This window comes from Plectropomus leopardus, chromosome 20 (assembly GCF_026936395.1).
Source record: "Plectropomus leopardus strain MGB_pleo_1.0 chromosome 20, ASM2693639v1, whole genome shotgun sequence".
Taxonomy (NCBI): Eukaryota; Metazoa; Chordata; class Actinopteri; order Perciformes; family Serranidae; genus Plectropomus; species Plectropomus leopardus.
Window position 1 is genome coordinate 23,516,317 of NC_142195.1, and position 26,286 is coordinate 23,542,602.

A 26,286-nucleotide genomic window follows, 5' to 3' on the forward strand; every position below is an offset into this window, starting at 1 on the left:
ATAAAAGTGAAGAGAAAATCGCCTAAAAATACATTGAAACACATAGAAAATGTTTGAACTTCACCTACAGACACATTACTAGAAGTGGCTGACACAGCGTCAGTGGGTGTGAAACAAACAATAATATCTGCTACAATTGTATGGCGTTCATATTGGTCCGGTTTAAATAAAAAAAAATTCACACTTTCTTACTATTCCAATGCTAACTCGTCTCTGTACCGACAAGTCCGCCATCAATATGTTTCTCAAATTAGACAGTGGTTGCCTTTCCCATCAGTGATGTATCTAATCTAGCTTGCCTGGCACGGTTGAAGCTTAGATTTTAAGAAAGCGCACAGGCATCGCCCCTTTCTGTCGGGGTATGTGAAAATACCTCTACTTTGACAAACTTTAAGCAGAAACAAGTATATTCGAGGCAATTTCTTTCACAGAATATAAACAGAAGAATAAAATTTCTTTGAGTGGAACTTAAACCTCTTATTTTTTTCCATTCATTTTGACCGTGACTATGAATGTCAAAAAATGTAATGTTTCACTTCAAACCAAACGCGTATCATGGTGGAGGCTCCACTTTATGGACAGACAAGGAGAACTTGGAGGACTTTTATCTCCAGTATACCTCCATACAAAGTTCTACAACAGCTATTTAAAATAAATGTTATGTATAATATATTATGCAGCTCATGATCGTCCACGATACGGATGGTTAAAATGCACACTCATAGGAAACAGTGCTGCATATCAAATTTGCTCCCTAAAATAACAGCAGAGCTGTCGTGCCATTGTGTGCGGCGCCCTGCAGCCACATGTGAAAACCTGAATGTTACCATTACAGACGGGCAAAACAAACATCATCCGATAGTTGGACACTGGAGAGACCAAATCATTTGAAAAGAGTGTATGAGACGTGAGTCTGCACTGCAAAGCAACACAACCAATTTGTTTAAGCACCTTAAAAAAAAAAGTGATATGATGGAGTACGATGAAGGCATGAGGGCCAGAAAGAATAATGTCATGGTACCATGACTGCTGTAAAAATATATATACACATATATATATATATATATATATATATATATATATATATATGTATACACACATACATGTCCATAAAGGATGACTGAATTTAAGAACTGTAAGTCAAGTTTAACTTTTGATGCAAAGATTTTGTCATTGGCAGGAATGTAGTAAAAGTTCTGTTGTGATGGTGCAGTAAAAAGAAAAAACAACTTATAACCGTGATAAATAATTGTGATCTCAATGATGATAAAATTAATCAAGGTTATCATACCATGAACGTCTCATAATGCTGCTACTTTAAAAAGCATCATTTTTAAAAATAGTTCTTGTTTGAAGGATATACTGGAAAGACTGAAGCTCCCAGATCTTGTTATGTAATAAATATACCGAGCAGTATTAATAAGAGTACTAAATCTGTATTATCTTTGAGTGTGTCCTTGATGGACATTTCTATCCCTTAGTTCAAGAAATTTGGGAGGCACTTCTACTATAAAATAAAACAAATTGTAGATAATACTGAAAAAGCTTCACAAAGATCTAGAAGAAAAAAAACAATTCTTCTCTTTCTTTAGTTTGAGTGGTTGTGACGTTCCAAGGTCGCAGTATGATTGACATATATTGGCACGTATCTTATACTGTGTGCTGTTTGTACAAAATGAAGATTTTTCTGTGAACTAAATGCAAAACCAAAATAAAAAAAACTTTATATAAGTATACTTTAGACTATTATTAGTATAGGCTTTGTGAAATGGAATGAACCTAGCTGTCTCTACTGGAAATATATTATATCAACCTATGATACAACCATTAGGTATAAATTGCACTCCTCTCAGAGACGCACATATTTATAGCCAGAAGCCGCAGAGGTCTTATTAACAAATGACAGTTGAGTGTTATGCTCAAGGACACTTAACAAGGACCAACAGCCACACGGATTGTTATGTGAGTCAAACCTGTTACTCGCAAGGAAACAACTCCTCGCTGCAAGGTAGATTAAGTCTTAAGATAACACTGTTCGCAAACTGCTTGTTTCCAACATAATTAACATTATTGACCCCTACAGTGGAGCTAATTCGCATTCCTCTTGCACCAATTTGTTTTGATGAACGCCGTCCCCTTAACCAGGTGTAAAGTCTGCATTCTTCTCGTCTCAGATACAGACAGAAAGTAGAGCTGCCAGATGTTAAATGTCAGCTGTCACAAGTCAGCTTGTATGTGCAGTGGATGGACATACAGCGCAGCACTCTCGACTCAATACACACGGTGCATGTAGTCTGAGTGGAAGAAAGTAACAGCAGGGAGCGAGCCTGGAGAGCAAAAAAGAAAAAAAAAATCACAGACTTTCCACAAAAGAACACAAAATATCATTTACTCTTTTTTGTTGTTGTGAGCTTCCATCTCCAGGGTGTGTACAGTATTAGCTCGGAAGACAGTGGCAGAAACAGACTTGTTATATAACACGAGTGCACTGTGTTTAGATTGGTATTGGAAACTCACTGTGGATGACTGTACGTTAAACTTCTCTCATTGTATCAATTGCATCAAATGCAAATAATCTGTTGAGCATAAAATATATTGAAAAATCGGAAATTCTACAACTAAACACTATTTCAAATCGCTTTTTATTACATGAAGCAGCAGCATAAAAGGACTATTCTTCTAAATTTGTACAACTCCCTCTAAAAGCATTTTCAAATTACGACAAACCAGCATGTTTTATGGGTAATGCAAAGGCAAATATACCTACTGTTATCTTCCGCTGAAAGCTCTTCTCACTAAGATTTCCTTGGACTGCAATGTGCTGGGTCTGCATTTTTCTTGATTTAGGCCCAGCTTATCTTAAGCTTATAGAGATGTCAGCAAAACCCCCTTTTAATAGCGCAAGGCTCTTAATTCATTACCAAATGTAAACTTTGCTGCAGAGGAGAGTAGGATGGGCTGGGGGTAAATTAGAGGGTGTATTCTACTCAACTAATTACTCTGTAAATTCAAGCCCCCCTTGGGATGTGGAAAAAAAAAATCAAAAACACTCAGACGTTTCTCTCCGCATTTATTAAATCTATCCACCCAAAGGGTGTAATTTCCCTTATTTTAAATGCCATTTAATAAATCTTTTTTTTTAAACTGAAAGGCACATCTTTTATTTTTGTCTGTATCAAAGTTTCTCTGGTTGACAACAACCAGAAAAGAAAAGAATACTAATCAGCTTGCAACACCATTGCCTCCACATTACACCACCTTGTCACAATCCAACCCCATAAGAGAGAAAACAAATTCAATGTGGTTAGCATAGACGTGCAGCATTGAGCATATGCATTCAACCAAACTCCAGCTATCAAAAGATGACGCCCGCTGACAGGTTTATTGCTTAACGGTGCTGCTTCGATCACAAAGGGGAAATATTCAGCTACCTGCCTGCGATAACTGTGATGATTAAACCCTTTGATGCAGAGCTGTCACCCTGTCAGGCTAAAGGCTGATCTAGGCGAGGACAGAAATCCTGGCAAACTGGTCATTTAGCAGCAGACATCAGAGAGCCGAGGATAAGCCAGACCAAGTGCAGCTCCTGTCTCCGGCCCCCATCCACCCTCTTATCTTGTCTGAAGAGAGACGGATATCAAGGTCAGCCGTTGACCCCTCAACTGTCCAAGCTGTCACACTGCCACACACACACACACACACACACACACACACACACACACACACACACACACACACACACACTTATACAATCGCCTCACAAGGACACATTTTGTTGTCAGTGTCACTGTTTGTGTAATGGGGAGCTTTTAGGTGGCTCTTAAAGACCCCATGAAAGGGAGACTTCCCGGAAAACAGTGATTCTTAAAAAGGAATACCTGGCTAGAAATTTATATTTTTTGAATCAAACATTCACCTCTTGTAGGCTTTAAAAACCGACTCTGAAAAGCTTGTACTTTGCTCCTTTGCTGAGATGGCATCTGTAGTCTGCTTGGATTCACAGTTGTGTCAATGGTTCCTAATGGCAACCCAGAGTGACAGCAGAAAATCAAAGAAAAGCTAAATGCAAAGCAAAATGTTGATGCACATATCTCAATACTCCACTTCTCCATTGATCATCTGTGTGTTTAGTGTGTTGACATTTTTTAGCTTTCGTTTAGTATCTGCAGATATACATATACACATACCAAAAAGACATGGAGATGTTTTTTAAGTTTGAAAATTGTGCAGGAGAGGTTAGAAGTTTAAAATAGTGAAGATTCAGCCCTTTAGCAGCCCGCTCTCATCAAAAAAAAACAACAACCACATAATACGACTGTGCAAGCAGCTTATTACGAACAACTTATGTTTTTTGTAAGGCAGCACCTTCCATTGGCCGTAATAATTATTACAGGAGCAAAGGAGAAGTGATGTAACATATCATGAAAAGCGTAATGTTGTACAAATATCAAAGAGGCCCATTTAGTTGGTCAAACAAGCACAAGACTTTCCCCTAGGAGACCACAGTTTGTGTCCCAAAGACAAGGTTGTCTTCTTACAGGTTATTTGTACATTTTCCTACTAAACTAAACTACTACATTGCTACTTTTAATAGCAATGTTTTATCTCATAGATAATGTTAGACTGGACTAGACTGAATGCTGGACTTATTTTTACTAATAAAATCACATTTCTGCTGTTACAGGCAGAAAAGTACAAAAAAAAATGGTTGAGTACATGTACCAATTTCCCCGTACATCACTTCAAATATTACCTGTGACCCTGGCGCAAAAGCACCGCACGAAAGAACTGCAATTTCAAAGTAACCCTGAGCCAATCCAAAGCACGATGCACAAGGTAACACTTAATTATCACTACTCTTAAAGCAAAAAAAGGTTTTTCATTTTGTTATAAGTGATAGACCTGAGCCTCACTTGAAAATGCCACTTGTAAAAAAGGAAAGGGTAAATGTGGAAGCAGGACTGCATGTTATCACCTCGCTCTGCTCATCTGTAGGTTAGGATTTGAACAGGGACCCAACTGGAATGTATTTTTGGTCTGCTTGTCGTGGGTGGGATGAGGAGTTTGTGTTCACTGCTCTTAAATTTTATTGCATACCGGAAAGGTAGAAAGACAGACTATAGCTGTACACCCTAGAAAGGATTGCACATAAATGGATCGACTAAACAGAGAGACCATGTTCAGTTTCAAGTCTTTACATATTCACGTGTCCAGTAAAAAAGAAAATTATGTACATGAAATTACAGCATTATGGAGAGCGCCTGAAGGTATCATTATGCGAATTTTTGAATTGGGGTTTTCAAGGTAAGGTGTATTTTCATTGATGCTTATTTATAATCGTCTTGCACCTACATGTTATGTACATATGATTACATATATGCATATGATTACATCCCTTTCTTGTTAGAAAGAAAGATTATATTTTTGGAATCTGTGCTTCACTTAATGATTAGGGTGTTACCATGGATTCAGGTAACAACATAAATCATCATGCATGCCTTGATCTGCTCAGAAAACCACATACAATGCATGTAATTCGCATGCATTTTCCTGTTAATCAGTCTCCTTGTCAGCTATTTCCGACACAAAGATGTAAAGAAACCAACACGGACTGCACTCATGCAGGTCTTCAGTATAGCATATATAGCTACCTAATGAATGAATATGATGTATGAGTTTGTCTGTGGATCTTTTCAGAAACACAATAAACTTCACACTGTAATTCCTCTTAAATTATAAAATAAACTGATATAATTTGTCATTTCAATTGGAATTTTCATTAAGATTTAAATTAGTTGAAAGTTAAGTGATTGCACTTAACACTCTCAATCAGTCCCTAAAAAGCTTTCCAAGACACAATAGAAACAAAAGTCAGGTCAAACCTCCCGTCTTTGAAGTGAACCTCTTGTGTTCACAGTGAAAGAAATGCAGGTTGAAAGTAGTTAATTCACTGGTGTATTTACAATTTAAAAAAAAAAAACAACCAAAAAAAAAACAACATTTGAAGGAGCGGCGGGTAGGATTTAGGAGTGGCGGGCCAAATGAGTGTAGAGGAAACACTGAATGTAGTTGAAGGAGTTAGAATAGTTGGAATAAGTGTCATTATTAACACGCTGCTACACTAAAATAAATTGCCCATTAACAACTGATGGCTGCAACAACAGATTATACTCACATACTTTGTGCTGGTACTTATTTCTACTTTCTATAATTTCCTATGCTTGGCATCAGAGCAACAAAACAAACCACAATTTCTCCCCTGACATCAATATTTCTGATTCTGAGCAAAACTGATAGATGCTGATGTGCTAGATAGCACCAAGATTCAAATAATCCTGAATAAAACCGGTCATGAACAAGAGCTTATTTGGTGGAAAAGGGGTCAGCTAAACCACACAAAGAACTGCAGTACAATCTAGAACCAGTGGTTAGAATAATGTCAGTTTCTTAAGTTTATCATTATGATTATCATTTGCTAATGATTATTTCACATGGTTGTGCATAGTTTCCTGCTGTAGCATAGCAAAAGAAAAATTATTTTTATTCAAAAACTGCAGCATGTTGGGTTGGGGTCCTCCCAATATATATTATAATTACTGCCTTAGCAGAAATAACCACACATCACAATAATGAAAGTACTTATTAACATGATCATGTTCTCAAATATATGTGTATAAAATTACGTATTTGTAGACAGAGTGCATACACATACCTTAAGTTTGTACTGATGTAATGCATGGTCACTGACACAGAGAGTGGATTAGAGTGAGTATTTGCATTGATAATCCACATGAAACAACACCAAGTGAGATCTTAGTAATCCAATATGCAGTGGGACTAGAAGTAACCTACATACGATTAGCATGCACAGCCTTTAGTTTAGATTGGATTGCTCCTCCTTGAATAATAAAGACCTCAATGCTATGCCATGACAGCCCTATGAATCCATTTAATTGCCTTCCTTGTAGCAATATTTCTCAATACATGCAGAGACTGATAACAAAGAAGAATATATATGGCTGACAAAGCACAGCTTACGTCACATTTGGAGGCACAGGAGATGTGAGATGAATCTTTTTTATTTAGGAAACAAGAGGGCCATGCATCTCTCAAGGTTTAAAGATGCTTTTGTACACTGCTTTGTCTTCATGAGTGTACAGTGGAGTCTTGCACAGATGGAAATCTAACATTTGAGGATTTCTTTAATGGCATTAAAATGTCACAGAATGTAGACGTGAAAATATTGGCAAGAGGGAAAGTCTGATTTTCTAAAAAAGCAAAAAAATCTGGCAAAGTAATAAGTATGGGGCTGGGTATAAAACCTCAATATTTTTTTGGTGCTGATTAAAATGTGTATCAAGTATTGAAAACTGACAAATACTCGACGCGGGCATCAAATGTCTGCTTTAGATATGACTACAAATTTACATCACATTTAGATGCAAGAGTGAAGCACAGATCTAATTAGCTTGCATCACAAATTTGTCCAATATTGGTTTAAGACCAGCTATTTGCACAAATATTCACATTCCCATGAACACAGCAGTCAGTTTGCAGTCATGATAGCTTAATAATGAGTCATGATAGCTAAAAAATTGCAACTTCATTTTATAAGGTAAATTTGTATGTGGCACTTGTCCTTGAATTTTAAAACCTCTTGACGCATGCCTGTTTCTACCTCTGAGCTGTGGCAAACTAACACAACACAGAATTACTGTGAGAAAAAGCAGCCACTAACAAACATGATGCTGACAGAGGTGACACAAAGTTAGCTCTACAGGTAAGGACAAATGTCCCACAACAAATATGAACCAGTGGGACGGGTTAAAAGCGCAGCCCCCCTTCACTCAAAAAAAAATTCAGATTAGAAACAATTACGAGGAGTGCTTTTCAACAAGTTCTGTGCTTCGCACCTGCGTCTCTTCCTTGCATCTTAGCTCATCGCACTGCGGATGACAGCGTGAGAGAGAGGACACTGCTGGTAACGCTGTATTCCTCACGCTGTCGTCTTAATGTCAGTGTGATAGTTTGGTGGTCTAAACAAAAACCTAATATGCTGAGAGCAGAAAAACACTAATATTTTTCAAGGGCTGAGCGATAAATCTATTTAAATCCATTAATTCGAATATGTGGTTTGGAACAATTTTTTTAAAATGCAAATCTAGATTTTCTCCTCCGTTCCTCCCTTTGGGCTTCCGACAGCTTTTTTCCCAGCTTTTTAAAAAATAAATTTCTAAATCTTCTAATATCTTTCAGTTTCTGGGACATTTAACGCCAAATTACTCATTTCCTCTTTTCCCATGTTTTTAAAGGAAATGAAGCCCATTTTGTTGATTTAAATATTTGTTAAAGGCTTTCTGAATGCACCACAAGAAGAGTGATGTATATCCTATATTTAAAATCCTGTTTCTTCTCTAAAATATACCAGTGATCAATGTGTCACATGAGCGCAAAAGCTCAACACACTGTGCCAATTCAGGATTTTCTAAATATGAGTTATCTTCCACACAAGATTATGAGAAGAGACTCTGCACGTTTGATTTTTCACCACCTGTTACTTTTGTGATTTGTGCAGTTTAAGGATTTAAGACAAAAACAGCTCGCAGTCATTCTGGTTTGTTTTCTACCTGTGCGAATGTGTGCAACTCTTTGATCAAGTCGAAACCTGCCAAACATCAGCCTTTTTGCATTGTCATTGTGAACATATTGCCGAGCTGGCATTTACATGTAGCTCAGGATCTAGCATTGTGTAGTTTTTCTTTTGTGGCTGTTTGATGGACATAATTTAACACAACGGAACTTTTCCTTTGGTAAATGAAAAAACATTTTTGCAGAAAAATTAAGGCATTCAATAGTATTTCAAAGTATTTTCTAAAATAAAGTGTGTTTTCGATCTTTTTTTTTTTTTAATGTAGCAACCTGCTTTATTCTTTTTAAAACATGTTGATTTCTACTGGAAACAAGTAACAATTTTCTATCTGAACTGGTGCATTTTTTTCACTTGTTTAACCCTTTCAAACCTTAGCAAATTGACTTGACTTATTTCAAACATGGGAAGAAGGCATAAGAAACTTAAGAAGAAATGACCCAAAAAAGATACAAAAAGTGAGAAAGTAAAAAAAGGAAATAACCTCAAAAAAAGTGCATACATTTTGTAACGTAATTTTAATTACATAATTATGATGTTAATAATATGGTTGTCTGGGCATTTTTCCCTAGCTTTTACTCATATAATTTTAAAATGTAATATTTTATTTTTTAATATAATTTTTAGATATAAATTCAATCTTCTAATATCATTTTCTACATTTCTTGCCAAGTTGCTCATTTCCTTTATCTTTATTAAATACATGTGTGAGGCATCTCAATTCAGCACAAAAAAAACAATGTCAATGGGTTTCAAGAGAGTAAAGAAGACATTTTAAGGAGTCAGTTAAAGAAAGAAAGGATTTGATAAGATGGTGATTTTTGCAGCTGAGGTTCAAAAGCAATTTGACGCAAGGAAACCATGGAGGAGCAGGGCTGAAGTGGAGACACGCAGAGAGAATAGGAGGAAACTGTGAGTGCAGCAGAGTGAGAATGGAGGTTATTTGTTGAAGCGCGTCAGTGTGACTGCACGTGTTCCTAGTCAGTGTTTGCCCTGTTGCTGCCAACTTTTAGCTTTCTTATTCTGCTGCTTGCAACTGTTGCATTGGCATGAAACCAAATGGAGATTTCAGTCCTCTTTCTCTCTGTATTGTACAACGTTGTGTCGTTATTTCTTTAGAGTTAATATTACTGTATGGATTTCGGAGCGGTACGGGGGCAGACCGCGTGAAGCTGACAAGTCAAAACAAGGAAGACGCCACGCCTGATGTTGACTTTTAATTACTAGCTTGCTTGCTGAAGTGTAAATAGATCACGTACTGGAGGAGGAATATGTGGCTTTATTTGCTGCAGCACTATCACTGATAACACCTTGTATGGTGAGTCATACTGCATGCAGAGCATGTGGAGAAGGGGAAAAGAGAGACAGAGGAGGGGGGTGGGGGGGGTCAGGGAGGAAGAATAAAGCGTTATCTCACTGATAGGAGCAGAGATGCCTTGTCTGGAGTAAATTACCAGCTGCTACGAGGGGAAGTAGCCTGTGTAGACGGGGCTTGTGATGTGAAATCACTCCAGTGGTTTGTGGCCTGCAGGGAGCCGGTGGGGACAGGAGCAGGGCAGTGAGCGATGAGTGGCAAACAAACAGTTCACTGAGTGACACGCAGCGTACGTAGCATGGACAACCCGGGCTGGAGGTTAAAACAGCAAGAGCAGTGAACTCTCCAGGGTGGCGGTGGGAACAAGTGAGACAGAGCGAGAGGGAGTGTGTGTATGTGTCAGACGTGTGTGTGTGTGTGTACTCCAGAGAGAAAGAAAAAGAGGTGGTGGCAGACAAAGTCGGAGAAAAAATTGGCATTGATTTATTCTGCCTGAGCTTGCACGGTTAAATAAAAATGTAGAAATAAAGAAATTATACGTGATACTTTGTTTGATTGACATTAAAATATCAAACCAACTTTTGAGTGAGGGAACTTACACTGTGCACACCAAGCAGCTGCACGATAATGATAATTACCTCAATTTAATTTTCCTTGATAATTATGTAATAGGTTAAATGTTCAATAAATCCTCAATACAATTAAATCATCCATAACCACCCTACAATTTTGACCTAAAAAAGGCACTAGATGAAATGTAAAGGACTCTCCAAAGTCAGTAAGACTCATCCTCTGGGAATCATGAATGACTGTGCAAAATTTCAAGGCAATCATGTGGCCAGCATGGCTAAAAATCTATCATTTCTAAATATTTAAAATGTTGGACAACAGATTTTGGGGCATATTTATCAGCTGAAAGGCTAAAAATACTCTTGATGACCCATTAAAAGCTCTGCTTTCTGCTGAAAAGTGCTACCTTCTGCTAAAAAATAAATGGAGAAGTTTGAGAGGCTTTTTTGTGACATTGCTACAAATAAGTGACAAAAATGAAACTGATATTCAGCTCCGTTTTGTTTGAAGGTTTCTCTGTGGAGAGGAGATAAACGCCAACATTAAATGTAAATTTTGTGTGCACCTTTCGACAAAATGCCTTTTCTGCGCTTTTCATGGCTCTTTTGACATTCTACTCCAGTACACTATCACTAGTGGAGTGACTAAATTTGACTAATAGACTGAAAAAATGCACTGTAAGGAGGCAAAGATTCATAATTGCATCGAACGTATTTCACTTTAATTTAGCTTAAAATGTTATACTGATTACACAATTTGATCACATGTAGCCATTTGTTGCTCATCCGGTGTGACTTTGAAAAATAGGAGGAAGCAAGAAAAGAATATTTGAAAGAAAACAGTCAACAGCATCAATCACAGCTTGACAATATATCAGTGTTAAAAATGTAATTTGTCATTCATCAGCTATAATACTATGAAAGATTATTAGATGATCACAGCATCAGTGTTCCTTTTGTGTTGTTTACCCTTGTGTACCTTTAAAGGGACAGTTCACACCCGAATAAAAAATAGTTATCATTCCTTCTACATGTAGTGCTTTTTATTAATCTAGATTGTTTTGGTGTGAGCTGCCAAATGTTAGAGATATCAGCCTTAAAGATGTCTGCCATCTGTACCATATAAATATACAGAACTAGGCTGTCAAATGACTCATTTTTTAAAATCGTGATTAATCGCAGAATTTCAATAGTTAATAGCGATTAATCGCATTTTTTAAATCACATTTTCAATTATTTGCAAAACATTTAGCATCTCATTTAACAGTCCATTTTGACAAGGCAAAGCAATTCTTCCCAGATTATTTTGATCAGAAATTGAATGACAGCCAAAAACTGTATAAAATGGTCAAGTCTGAAGAGGGGAGACTCATGGGTACCCATAGAAGCCATTTTCATTTGGATATCTTGAGGTCAGAGGTCAAGGGATGCCTGTAAAATGACCATGCTGTTTTTCCAAAGTTAAAATATGGAGCATTATTTAGTCCCCTTCCTGAGAGGCTAACATGACATGGTTGACTCCACTGGATTCCTTTCATTTTCAAGGTTTATATGACACCAGTATTTTCATTATAGTTGTAAAACTTCAAAAACGATACGCCCTCTTTAAGACAGGAATGCTGGCCAGAAATTAACACAATTTCTTTTAAAAAAGCGTAATGTATAGACCTTAATCATTTCACAATAAACGCCTTAACGCTGACAGCCCTATATGTAACTTGATGGCACTCAAACACTAAAACAATTCAGACTAATAAACAGCACCAAACATAAGAGGAAAAATTGTTTTTGATTTAAGTCTGAACTGTGTAATATTAGCTAAATTAAATACCTCTTTTTCATGTTCTTCTGGACTGAAATTGTCATTATTTTTATTCTAAATTTTGATCGCCATAAACATCTCTGTTTCAATCACAAAATAATTTAAGTGTTTAGAAATTATGACTTCAAGTGATGACAAGTGTTAAACTAATCATGAGTAAAGCACAGATCATTACATTTCCAGAGATCTTTTCTTTGTTTTTTTTTTAGGATAAATGACTGTACTGAGGGTCTCGTTGTGTCTTTATGGGAATCAAAGGTCTCTTTCTAATTAAAATGAAACACTGAATGAATTCAGCCATTGATTCATTAATTTATCCTGGTGAAAGCTAGAAAATGATGACATATGTCATCGTTATGTGTCACTGTCAAACTAGGTTGCTGTTTTGTTTGCAGTGACTTCTCTAAAGCACTTCATAAACATTAAAAACAAAAATCTCACGAAACTGCCGGGTAATTTCAGTTTCACTTTTACTTTTTCTTTGCAAATGTAAGTGAAAAGTTGGAATACTGTTTTTTGTAGGGAACTATACAAACCAAAAACTTCACCAGGAGGCACCTTCAGGCTCAGGCTCCCTTGCAGCAGCGGCTCTAAAACTTTTTTAGGATTAGTACCACAATTGAACTTGAAGATTTTACCTGCATCAAGGATCAGAATATTAAAGGAGCACTTCAGCAGTTTAGCAATATACTTCAATTAAGTTTGAGAAAACTGAAGTCCGTTGTACAAGTTAAACTGCAAAAACAATGAATCCTTCAAGTCCTTTAATGTTGGGCTGGGCGATATGGCTTTAAAATATTTTAATTGTGATATTTTAAGGCTATATTGTGATTGATATAATCGGGATATTTTTAAATGTGCTTAAACTACTGTTAACTACTTAAAAGAATCAAATAAAAAAGGAATGAACTGCAGTTAAAATAAAGTTAAATAATGTAGCCACTGTCAAATAATTAGGTTGAATACATCCCTGTTTTAATAACATTCAGTAAAATACGGTTATAAGGGAGTCAAATAGAGTACTTCTGTAATAAAATTTTATCATTACAGTTAAATAAATCAGAGCGTGACCAATGGTGTTTTATTTTGAAGGATCAGGCTCGTCTCAGACCGGAAGTGTTGATGTTTTTGCTGTGGACTTGAAGCTTCTGGTCAGCAGTTGGATGTTAGCGTTAGCAGACAGTTTAACAGATACTGCGGCGCCTTTAAATGTGAGGATTCATCCACTGTGAGCGGGCAACAAACTAACAGCTCCCCAGTTCACTTATTCCTACTATTTGCAGGTGGCACTGGTGCTCCATGTTCGCAAAATTTGACTAAACAGTCACGTTCTGGAGCTCTGCAAAAGCCATGCTTTGTGTGTGTCTGTGTGCGTGTGTCTGTCAGAGGCAGAGAGCCATAGAGGAGACTGAAGGACCAAAACAGCGGTGGCTTACATAAACAATGTAACAATGGATACTTGATATTCACAATAAAATCATTTTATGCATTGTACATGGAACGAGACACGATACATCGAGTATAGTCAACATCGCCCACCCCTACTGTAATGCAACACAACTTTCTTCGTTTTATCCTCTAATAAAAACCCTTAACTCTACACTCCATGCCCAACATTTGTAACACAGGGTTTATGTAACAGATCTGGAATCTTAAACCTAATCCAAAATAACCAAAATGGCATTATAGGGGTTAATTTTCAGACTCTCAAAACACACAGTAGACATAATACCAGATGAGTCTTACTTGTCAATTTAAGTTATTTTAAGTTATCGGATAAAATAGATTAGCACGAGTAAACTGTTGCTGGGCTAACAGCCACAGGCGACGACCCGGAAAAGCTTCGGAGAAACTCTTGATTTGTAATGTGAAACTGCTTTATTCAGTGTTTTTACCAGTTTTAATCACCTGGTTTGTTTATTTTGGAGAGGAAAGGACTTTTGCAGATAATTTGTGTCCTGATAAAAAAAAAACACCTGAACAATGAACATTACAGGAATTCTAACCAGGAGAAAACTCTTGGCACATGGGATAAGTTTCAGCTGGTTAGGATGTGCAGTCCTTACCGCCTTTAAATGCCTTTAAAACCTACACACTGCTCCTATCATGCAGCATGCAATGCCACCCCCACAAACGCCTCGAAAAAATGATTAAGCTGTTTCTACATCCCTCTGACGTGTCAACAATAAAATGTAAATGTCAAAAGCTTTACAAAAGGTGCTGTAGTATGAATTTCAAGGCTATCATATTGAGTACATCACGTAGTTAAGGCTTTCTTTTTATCTGGTCACCTCCTCCATAGTAGGTGTTAAGTACCTTAGTGGATCAGAACACGTGGTACTTTTTTAAGAAAAGCATTAGAAAAAAAAAGGCCTCTGCAGTAAGAAAGCCCAGGAGTGAGTGAGTGCTCTCTGTTTGCTGACTTAGTATCACTAAAACCTGCATCTGTGTTAGAATAAGGACATCAGGACAAGCTGCGGCTTAATATGGATACCTCATCCACTGAAGTTCCCCCTGAGTCTAGAAAGTAGTGTTCAAACTTCTCCTGCACTCTAACAAGATGCTCGGTAATGTCTGTCCTCTGTCTCACTGCAGGCTGGGTGATTCTTGTGGTAAGAAGACAGCGAAAAAAAATAAAATCTCATGAGTCCAGTCAGGCCTGTCGTAACCTCAGACGTGCGGTGAGTGTTATCCTCAAGCTACAAATCACTTGATTTCTTGCTCCGTGAAGGCCTGTGTTTTGTTCGCTGAGGTTTTTAAGATCTGTATGAAGTAAATTAGTCTGGCCAGCCACAGCTTGTCATCGAGAAGGTCAAAGAAATCCCTATCCTCCCTCTCTGGGAGGGCCCTCACATCCTCCCTCAGTCCCGACAGTGTGTCCATGACCTTCCTACTGAATAACCACTTTAGCACACAGTTGAACAACAGGTGCTCACGCTCTGCCTCCTATCTTCCTGCATCATTCTCACAGAGCCTAAAAAAAAAAAAAAAAACCCACGAGACACTTTTTATCCCACTCTCTATCTTTGTAACAGATACCAATGATTTCAGTTGCATATTGTCTGATGTGCTGCAAACAGCAAACTGCTCACTCCAATAAGGTATTTTTCCTCAGGTTATTTTTAAGTCCCCACACAAATGAACAAAAGAGCAACCTTCAATGAGTTATGCTTGTTAACAATGGCACTAATACCCAAGAGCTGTCACTCTTTGTGCCATTCTCTGTAACACCTGCTGAGTGCCACTGGCAGACACATCATGGCTGTGGCTGTCTTTCACTTGTAATGACAAATGTGACCACAGCCCTCCGTATGTTTTTGTTCCTCACATGATTGGCCTCATGCTGCAGTTTGCGCTAAACGCTAGTGCCACAATGCACAATTATGCCACAATTACCATTTGTATCCACTAGCTTGTTAATGACAAGGCTGCTGTATCCTCTGTTTGTTGGAAATGATTGAGACATAGTTAAGTATTTTGAGACACAGCTCGGTGCCATAGTGAGGCAGCGTGGTCGGGGAGGGGAAAACGGTCTTTCCTTCAGCGTATAAATGTTGGGAAAGCACAGGGCTTTTTTAACTCACATAAGAAATATGACAGTTTTTAAAAACTAAGTTCCCTACAGCCATTAACCCTCTGAAACCTAGACTGACTTCACTTTTCTTGCTGTTAAGGCACCTTCATGAGTATTTAAACCAACGAATTCTGAGACAATTGGTTTGCTTTTGTTTGAAAACAACAGAAAAAGGCAGTGAGCAACTTGGCAAGAACTGTTCCCCAAAATTAAGATTTGGAAAATTATTTTTTCAAAAGAAGCTAGGGAAAATTACAGACAGAAATAACAGAATCATTATTATTCAAAGCACTTTTCAGGTAATTTCCTTGTTTGTTTGTTTTTTCTTTAATTTCTTTGTTTTTCTATTTTTTCAGGTATTTTTTTAAGGTACTTTTTACTTCTTTTTTTGCAAATTTTTGGGTAATTTCTTGTTGCTCATTACCTTTTATCCTTATCTCAAAGGGTTAATGCTATTACATCATAGGCTAGTATTATGTTTTAGGGAATTTAATGCACGTTTTGAGACACTATAGCAGAGCACACAGAGAATAACATTTTGAACCTGTCAGTGGCAAAAACAAGCACAAGGATGTAAAATGAGGGCGTTTCGTGGGTGTTCTCTTAAATACTGATTGTGTCTACTGCAGAAATGACCAAATTACCAAAATTCACGCCAACTGGAGAATGCTTTGGAGCAAAATAAGCAAAGTAAGCATTTGATTTCTGTGGTGACATGAAATCTGTTGGACTTTCTAACAGAAGAGAAAAGAATAATTATACTTGGTAACACGATGGAAAGAAGTTATTTTGAGCCTTCATTTCAGGGGCGACAGACCAAAGGTTGAGTTTGAAACTTAAAGTTTTAATGGGGTTGCAGATACTTTGGTGTAGCAAGAGGTGGTGGGGGACGCTTCATAGCTATAAACAGGACAAATTATTGCAGCATCCAAAAAGTCTTTTAATGGCATGTCAGGATTGTACTTCGTTGTACCTTTTCCTGAGATGCACAAACTTAATTACATTGTTCACACCAGATGAGATATGTTTCTGTCATAAGGAAGTAACCTTAATTTTCACCCCTCCTGCAATTTTACAGCTGCCACAATGACAAAAAAAACTGATTATTATAATGATAAAGTGTCTTTTTCTCATCTTTAGTGATAACACGGTTTGACATATTTTCATAATTACAGTATGACAAGCCAACTTATCTTGGTTTAACAAGAAAATTATCGTTATAACATGGTAAGATTTGGCATAGCAGTACTTCATGAAAGGCACTTTTAAAACACCTTAAAAAAAGGTTTTCAAATTAACCACCAGACTCTATTTTTATATTTAAACTGACAACCTAGTGAATTTCCTCACCCAAAATACAGAAATGTCCTCATGTCCAGCGATTACAGCTTCTTCCAGTGATTTGGATAGCTGTAGTACTTTTGCTAAAATACAGGGTTCCCACACATTTTCATGGACAAAATGTCCAAACTTTTCCATGACTTGTCGTGGACCCATTTTATTTTTCTTGGCCCACTTGCCCCTCCTTTTTCAAACATATAAGATTCAAACTCGCATGACTGGCTGTCTGTCTGGCTGTGATATATGGTGTCATTTTGGCGATTTTTAAGCAAAACACACCTTTCAAAAATTTAAGAAAGTTTTCCATAAAAAACGCCATATCTAAAAAAGTAAATAAAAAAATAGGTATTGTATAAAAGTTTTTTTTTTTAAATCTCTAAAAATAAAGAAAAATGGAAAATATAGCCAAATAATTTTAAAGGCAGCATAACTTCCAAACCAGTTTTTTTTAAATAAATAAATAAACCATGCCAATTTACTTAAAGGTTTCCTCTGAAACTTGACAATTAAATCATCAAAAAGTCAAGTTTGCTCTAAAAATGGACAAAAAGAATTTTTAAAAAAATCACAAAAAAATGTTTGTGAAAAATAATGTCCCTCCGTCAGGCCAAAAGTGCTTAAAAAATTATTTGACATGGTTAATGGGCATAATGAATGAAGGGACAGACACGTGGGGAGAATATGAAGAAACGTTGGTGCCTAAATAAACAAAAACAACCAAAATCTTATCACACATCTACACATATTAGAGCTACATAAAATAAATTCACCGTTATATCAGATTAATATGGTTTAATTGATCACACACAACATACTTCCATGATTTTTCCAAAACCTTTGATGATTTTCACTAGCTCCATGACTTTTCCAGGTCTAGAAAATGTGATTGTAAAATTCCTTGAATCCATGAATTTTCCAGGTTTTCCATGACCTTGGGAACCATGAAAACATACGTTCAGAATTTTAAAATGTCTTCTATGTTTTTGAAATGAACTATTTGGGTGCCTGATCAATACTTTGAGACCACAAGTCTATATTACCATTACCTTCATCACAGCTGACCGCATAACACCGCTGTGTGTCATACCGCATGCTGAGATGCTTGCTGCTCCTGCACTGCACTTTGCTTTTCCAGAGATGTTAACACACCAGAATGTGGTGGTAAGTACAATCGCCATCTCATGATGCAACGTGCCAATTATTGTAAATTTAGCACCCTCGTTATCGTGAACTGACATACTCGTCCACCGTCGAGGCGCTGCTGTCTGAACCTCTCTATGCTGCCTTGAAAGAATCACCTCACTTTGTACTCGCGCTGTGGGTGTTCTGTAACAAGGTCCTTTTTTTACTTCATTACACAATGAAACCCTTATTGCTTAAAATGTCTTCAGAAATCACAGTGTGTGGCACTTTTTCTTGACTGGCTTGTGTTTACCTCAACATTATGAGAAGAAATGACTCCTGTTTTGACATTGTTTGCAAGCTGAAATGTTGAAATTGTTGACAGTAGTGGCTTTTTAGACTTCAAGGGGGGACGTCATTTAAACCTCAAAGTCTTTACTGATTGGCTTAGAATTTACTGGGGTTTTTTAGAGGGGCACAGTTACAGGACAAAATCCTTAAAAAGATTATTTTTCTTGCTTTTATGATTCACTTATTATAAATATTAAAATACTTTTAGACGTAAATACTTTTTGTATTTTATATTATTTGTTTTGGAGTTGTACATTTTGATTTTGTACCTTTCGTTCTATGTTGTCTGACTGTAACTTATGTTGCAAAAAGAAGAAAAAGATTTTTTTTGTAGCTAAAAAAGGGTTAAATAAAAAATAAATGAAAATGGCTTTAGTTTTTCACATACCCCTACCTGAGGTACAACAAAACATTTTTTTAACCATTTTTATATGACTTTTTCATGAAATGGATGGTTGTAGCACAAATATTTCATACAGAAAAACACAGCAAAAAGTGAGAAAATTCATCAATATATTGACTCACCCACCCCATAGGGGAAAAAGTGCAGACTGAAAACAAAATGTATGATGGTATGCTGGCACAGTTCAGGCCATCACATTGATTAAAAAACTTTGAACAAAAACAATAAAGGTGTTGAAATACAGCCACGTGTGTAAAGTGAGGAGTAAAAGTCTGGTCACCATTTTATATGGAAAATGGTGTGTGCAATTCCTCCTTTTTTCAATGAAACATTAGAACTTTTCTCTGTAAAAAGTGGAGGGGTCCAAAACTGCCCTCTAAAAAGAGTGCATGGGGACATGTCCCCTGTGTCCTCCCTGTATAATACACCCCTGGTGTACATGCAAGATTAGCCTCAATCTCAATAATCTTTATTTCGTTTTTCTGAATCTCCTGTTGATCTGAAAGTTGTCACTGATGGTCCAGTTCAGGTGTCCTGTGGTTTGGTTTATTTATTTATTTGTTCCCCTTTCCCTATTAAATTTTAATGGACTTCTATTCAACTACAACAGTGCATCAAGATGCATACTGATAATTTCCAGTCCAGTGCTGATTCCTCAGCTTCCTCTTATTATCTCCTGTACAGTAACATCAAATGATTTTGAATGTAAGGCGGTTCACTGAGCTCGAGGGATTAAGCTTTTTTTTCTTTTTCCAAAGTCACACTGGCATGACTGATGGAGTCTCTGTGATGATGTAATTGTGGAAGGATGAGGGTTGAATTTATAAGCAAGACAGCGAGTCTCAACAGTGGACTCGTCGTTTTACAATGCAAGGCAGTGATACTCAACTGACAGGCGAAATCTGGCCCCCCAATGGGTGCCAGGTGGCCCCTTACCATTTTCTAATTCACAATAAAAATAAAGTGATTCACACTGGGAATTGTTTTTGTTCTTTTAGTATACATAATGTATCAGAGTGCATATAACAGCATCAAAATAGAGCTTTTTATCAAAGAGTGCCAGTGGAGGATCCCCCACACCGACAACAGAGGTCCCAGCTAAGCCCCTAATTTCCTAAAATCCTAGAAAAGTACTGAAATTCTAAAAATTTTCTGAAATCCTAGTGTTGTCCTAAAATCCTATAATTGTCCTAAAGTAATAGAAATGTCCTAAAATCCTAGACACATCCTAAAATCCTAGAAACGTGACAAAATCCAAGAAATGTCCTAAAATCACAGTAACACCCTAAAGTCACAGAAACATCCTAAAATCATAGAAATGTCCTAAAATCATAGAAACGTGCTAAAATCCGAGAAACGTGCTAAAATCCGAGAAACGTGCGAAAATCCTAGAAAAGTTCTGAAATCCCAGTACATGTACAGGGCAGCTGCAACTGGCCCCTGGCCTCCTATCATTTTGCAAAATTGGCCCCAAAACAAAGAAGGTTGAAAATCCCTGATGTAAGGCATTGTTGCAGGATTATTTTCTTTGCTTCTTCCCTGTTCACAATCAATTATACATTATTTCTGTGTCAATATAATTCTGTCTGTCACAGATGTGTGAAGCTCTCATGGCATTTATGCAACCACAAACTCCTCTCCATTACATCATAACTGTGACTGTGATTGCTCAAGGACATTCTTGAAAGTAGCCTTGAAGAAATCTTACGCTCAATTTCATTAGTGGTTCCTGGTTTAATCCTGTAGCACTAAACCATATGAATTATCCGCCAGTGGAGCCAAATGGCTTTTGTCCCTGTTTGAGCCAGCAGAGCAGTGCCAGCCACAGTGCACATGAGGACAACCACGGAAAACTTTGACTAGCAGGGATTTTTACAAACAGTTACTTCCACAAGTCGCAGTAATCTCCGTTCAGAATTTCCTCTTTGATGTTACATTTGTTCCGAAAGACTGATGATGTAATCTGAGCTAAGACTTTACAGCATACATTCGAAGCCGGTGCATCTGTCTGAGGTCTTTAACTGTAATGTGATGTGGACTGGCATCTGTTGTCTTTTCTTTTTGACAGAAGTTATGGACAAGTGCAAGTACTCCGAGAGATGGGCTATGAGAGAGATGGAAGTGATAGACAGACGATAAGGGATGATGGACGAACTCCTAAGACTGAATGGACAAGGTCAGATGACTGGAAACGACGACAGTGCTCAATAAACAACGCGTCAGACAGATCTGAACAGCCACAGGTAGCACATTAACATTACCGAATGCCAAACAACACACTGCACTAAAGCAGAGAAATGTGTAAACAGCGATGGAAATTAACTGTAATATTTGTTATAAAATAAGAAATCTGTATACTGTATGCTGGCACAAATTAAACTCAATAGACTTCAGCACACTAGACTGATTGCATTCACTTTTATCTAATTTGTTGTTTGGCCAACACAGTCGACCCCACTAACCCATTTGTAATCAATTTGACTAATGGAGTAATCCATTTGCCTGAAACAGCAAACATTCATTGTGTAAAATAGCCTATTGACGGCTGTATTTGGAGGTGAAAACAGACAATTTATATTGTAATCATTGCAGTCTATACTTCGGGCTTTAGGCTATGCATAAAACAGGTCTCATGAAAATCATGGAAAATGTTCAGTTATGATGCATTTTCATCCCTAGACTCGCAATTATAAAGTATGAGGCAACAAACAAGCTGCGCCTTTGTGCAGTCCTGCAGGACATTTTGCCTTGTTAATGTCTGTATGACAGCTCACACTGACAGCGCTGCACTCCTATTTTTCTGTCACATTTGCTCACATCGCTTAGTTTACATCTGGCATTCTCGTCTCTGAAGTGTTTTGTCTGCAAAGAATACGAGGCTGTTGCATGAAGCCGCTATAGCCAGCAACAAATTCCATGTCATTACACAGTATAGATATCAGAGGCAAAGTCAAAAAACACATCAAGGACAATCTCTTCACCCGTGGTTCTCTGCCTGCTGTTTTTCGACGGGTTCAGGAGCTGGAGCGAATCAACAGGTGTGATATGGAGATTGCGCAGACATGTGATGTTGTGCAGCTGCTCTGAATGAAATGGACAGCTGCAGGCAGCATCCATCTCATCTGATTGAGGGCAAACTGTCACAGGAGTGACAAGTCACAAGTCCAAGGCAAATTTGCCAAATCTGTGGCTCTATAATCCTCAGGATTCAGTAACGCCCAGGAACAGACCAGAGGATTATTGAAACCCACAAACAACCCACACATGGCAATTTATATCCACTATACAGATTTTTCAGTATTGACAGTTAGAGAAGAGCACATATTGACCAACTGCTGAAGTGTATCCGTACAGAAATGGTTATTAATTTACGCAATTAATTTACACCCCCGGGAAGAGCTGGACGAAGTGGCCGGGGAGAGGGAAGTCTGGGTTTCCCTGCTTAGGCTGCTGCCCCCGCGACCCGACCCCGGATAAGCGGAAGAAAATGGATGAATTTACACAAAATAATAATTTGTGTCCAGTGTAATAAATTAGTTAAATTTCACTGTGCATCTGAAATGATAAGTGTCTTAACTATAGAAAATACTAAAATTCTCCTGCTCTGTGCTGCAGAAACGCACGCAGGAGGGTTCAAGCATTTGTGTTCCGGTGCTGCTCACATCGACACCAAAATGGCTCAGTTTAGTCAATAAACCGGTTAATAACCACTGGGTAAAATTATCATTACTGTCACTGTGTGTGTGTGTGTGTGTGTGACAGGCGCAGCAGCAGTCTCATGATAAACAGAAAGAGAAGCACTGAGTGGATCAATATGCTGTGCACAGCTGTACAATGAAACAAGTCAAAGTTGCGGTTGTTAAGATTTGACAAAATTGCACTGCCGAGCAGGATTCACGAGGTTGCCTGATTTTGTGTGAATTGTTGATTGCAACAACATCAAGATAAGATAAGATAAGATAAGATAAGATAAAACTTTATTGATCCCACACCAGGGAAATTCACTTGTCACATCAGCTCAAGCAGCACAAGATAGGAAGGAGAAGGCGAGAGTAGGATACTCATAAAATTAAGCTAAAAAACAGAAAATGTGTTTATACCTATCAGAATTTAAAAATATATAAATATAACAAAATATAAAATATAAAGTACTTACACAGCTTGTGGCAGTTTTTAATATCACGGGCAAATCATTATAGGCCTACAAATTACTCATAATAACCTGATGAGCCCTGTGAGACAGGAGCAGAGCATACTTCAAAGATTTAAGGTGTTATTCTCACAAACATTGAAATGACATTCCTCCTCTACAAAACAAACAACCAAACTAAAAAGAGAAAGAGTTTACGAATCCCTAAATGACTACAACATATCTACCCAGTTAACGAATATTTGACTCGCCCAATATTTGGGTCCTGCCCTGGTTATTAATCAAAGTTTATTATGAAATTTGGACTGAATTAGAAAGAAATTGAAGAAAAGCAGCATTTTGTTTCTCTGTTTGATATATTAAGTGTTACGATCTCATGGTGCACAGAGGTCAAAGGGAGGAGGTCAGTGTTGCTGGTTCATACACTGGGGGCCGAGGTGTGTGCGCTGCGTTTTATGTGTTGTGATTGATTTCTTACCTTCCGGACATGTTGGCCCTTATATTGTGGTAATGTTCAAAGATTAGGCCTTAAGGTGGACATGGGTTCAACCAAGTTCAACCAGAAAGACTATATTTCACAAAAGAAAAAGGCAACATTTCTTTGAACTGTCAAAAAAAAACATTTTGTGCAACAGAAATATAGATAGATTATATAGATTATTTCAAGCCTTTCAATTTAACTTGTGATACCTCAGAACGTCGTGGCAATGTGCAGGAAAACGCTCATTGTGAAAGAACCGCCGCAGAATTATCAGTTGAATTTGCAGCTCCCCTCGGCTTTATTGAGATTTACAGCAAGTTTCTGCTCATTGTTGAGCTTAATGAACAGCAACTTTACTTTCTGTTTCACTCTCACTGCTCATTTACTAAGTTCATTTACCAAAGAACTATCAGCCTACTTCAGTACATTTCTGAGGTACTTTGTACTTACCCTGAGTATTTACATTTTTATACTTCATACCTTTACTCAAACAAATGTCAGAGTTAAATATTTTAACCACACCACTCTCACTTGACTTTGGCTAATATTGTCTCAGTTTGCTCTTGTATTAACCCTCTCTGATCAATAAATGGTTATCCTCTCATTTTACTACAATCATTTAACAGCAACATTTACTTGTTACTTTTCAAATTGAGGTCTGAAAAAGCTTGGTACCAGTGCACTGACAAGTAGAGAAAAGCTTATTCACTTCTACAAAATGCACAAAAGCGCACTGGCAACCACACACAGGATCTGGTGGCATTGATATGGACAGGATATAGACAAATAGAGAGAAATCTTAGTGTCCGTGCACCATTAAGAAGAAAGACAGCTTATTCACTCCAACAAAATGCAGAAAAAAACACCAACAATAACAAACAATGTCAGTCTGGTGACGGCGCACCAACATAAAGAAAACGTAACAAATCCTCGGTGTTGGCACACTGGTAAAAACACACCAATAACACACATTGAGGGTCCAGTGACAGCGCACCCGGGCAAAGAAAAATAAGAGAAATTTTGGTGGCGGGGCACCAAAAAATACAAAGCAGCTAATTTATAAATTTGCAAAATTTGAAAGGGGTGCTGTTACAACCATCCCGTAACACCTATACCCCGTCATCCCAACAGCAATAAAGGACAGGAATTTTTTAAAAAGTTGGCACTTACTTTTTTTGTAGATGGAGTCAGTGCGCCCACCTCCCTGCAGAAGGATTTTTCGTCTTTTGCTGTTACAGTTCTCTCTTGTAAGGCATATTCCTCGGTTTCAAAAGTCTCTCTTTTTCAAAGAAAATATGAGTCAATGATGAAAGCATGTTCTGCTCCATTCAGTTAGTCGATCTTTACACTGAAAAGGTTGTTTCAACAGACGCACGGTGGAAGGTATAAGACCAGCTTCAAAAGTTTCGCTGCCTTGGGTCCTGTCTTTGCAGATCTTTGTCTGTCATGGAAGTACACAGCTGTGCACGCATCACGCATCAGTTTGTGAAGAGTATAATCCCACTAAATAACACTTTAATCAAAAAGATTTTTAAAAATTTGCATATTTGGATGGGCTCTTTGCTTTGTGATGATCAAATTCAGTTGACATCTCGGTTAATTTCTTGCAGTCCACTAAGAAAGAAATCAAGCTCCTTCAGTCAGTGAAACCTGGCTTTCATTTACGTTGCCATGAACATTTTGGAAAATTCTTTTCCTCTCATCACTGTTCAAAAGATTCAGATCATTAAAACTGCTCTGGCTGATTATGGACACAAAGTGTCTCTGATGCCTGTTGTCTTGTTTTGAAGAGGACCATACAGCATATCAGCAAGATTAAAAATGGCATCAGGTGAAAACAGGTGTTCGGTTTCATCCTTTTGCACTGCATCAAAGGATGCTGCATCTTTTTTATGACCCGCGATAACCTCAGCTTCAAAAAAATCATACTAAACCCCATTTAATGTGCTGGTAAACACATTTGAAGACATCTTTTTCTCCTAAAACATGCAACATTATTTCCCTGGCTGGCAGAGGAAAGGCTTGCTCTTGCAGACAGGTTAACAGGTGACATCGATGAGGCATTTTCGTGTTCGCTTGTTTTCCTTTACCTTTGCATTGTGCGCGCTGATATGGGCCACGTCACCGCCACACATGCTGAAGGTTTGCACGGTGACCGCAGAGCGGACACCGGCCGTCGGTTTTTGCATGCTTCAGCACAGCTCTTGGCAAATTGTTTAGGTCACAATATTCCGCTTTTACCGATACGTCGTTGCTGCTGGAGGAGAGGAAAACAAAAAAGCTTGCAGTCCTTCTTTGGTGCCACTGTTTGAAAAGTTCGTGTAAACTTTGGTTCCTTCCGCTGGGTAACATCCTGCAGGTGGCTGTTGGCTTCCCATTAGCAAAAAAAAACACCATTTCCTTAAAGGACAATGCTGAAAACCGTTTTTGAGTAAGCTAATATTTCCGCGAGGACCGCCGCAGTTAGGCCACCTGCGCGAGGTGCTACCGGGAGCGCGAGGGAGTGGAAGT

General features: G+C 37.8%; 1 protein-coding gene across 3 annotated transcripts in view; it reads right to left on the reverse strand.

The window, feature by feature from the left end:
• lrrtm4l1 (leucine rich repeat transmembrane neuronal 4 like 1) overlaps positions 1-26,286 on the reverse strand; it is a 186,562-nt gene extending 160,276 nt beyond the window's left edge. For 2 of the 3 annotated variants that reach the window (XM_088071280.1, XM_088071279.1), the window contains exon 1: positions 24,946-26,283. The gene's annotated coding sequence lies outside the window, so the exon portion shown is untranslated. Of the gene's footprint in view, positions 1-24,945 lie in introns of all 3 variants that reach the window. The other variant, XR_015775219.1, reaches the window with a different exon arrangement.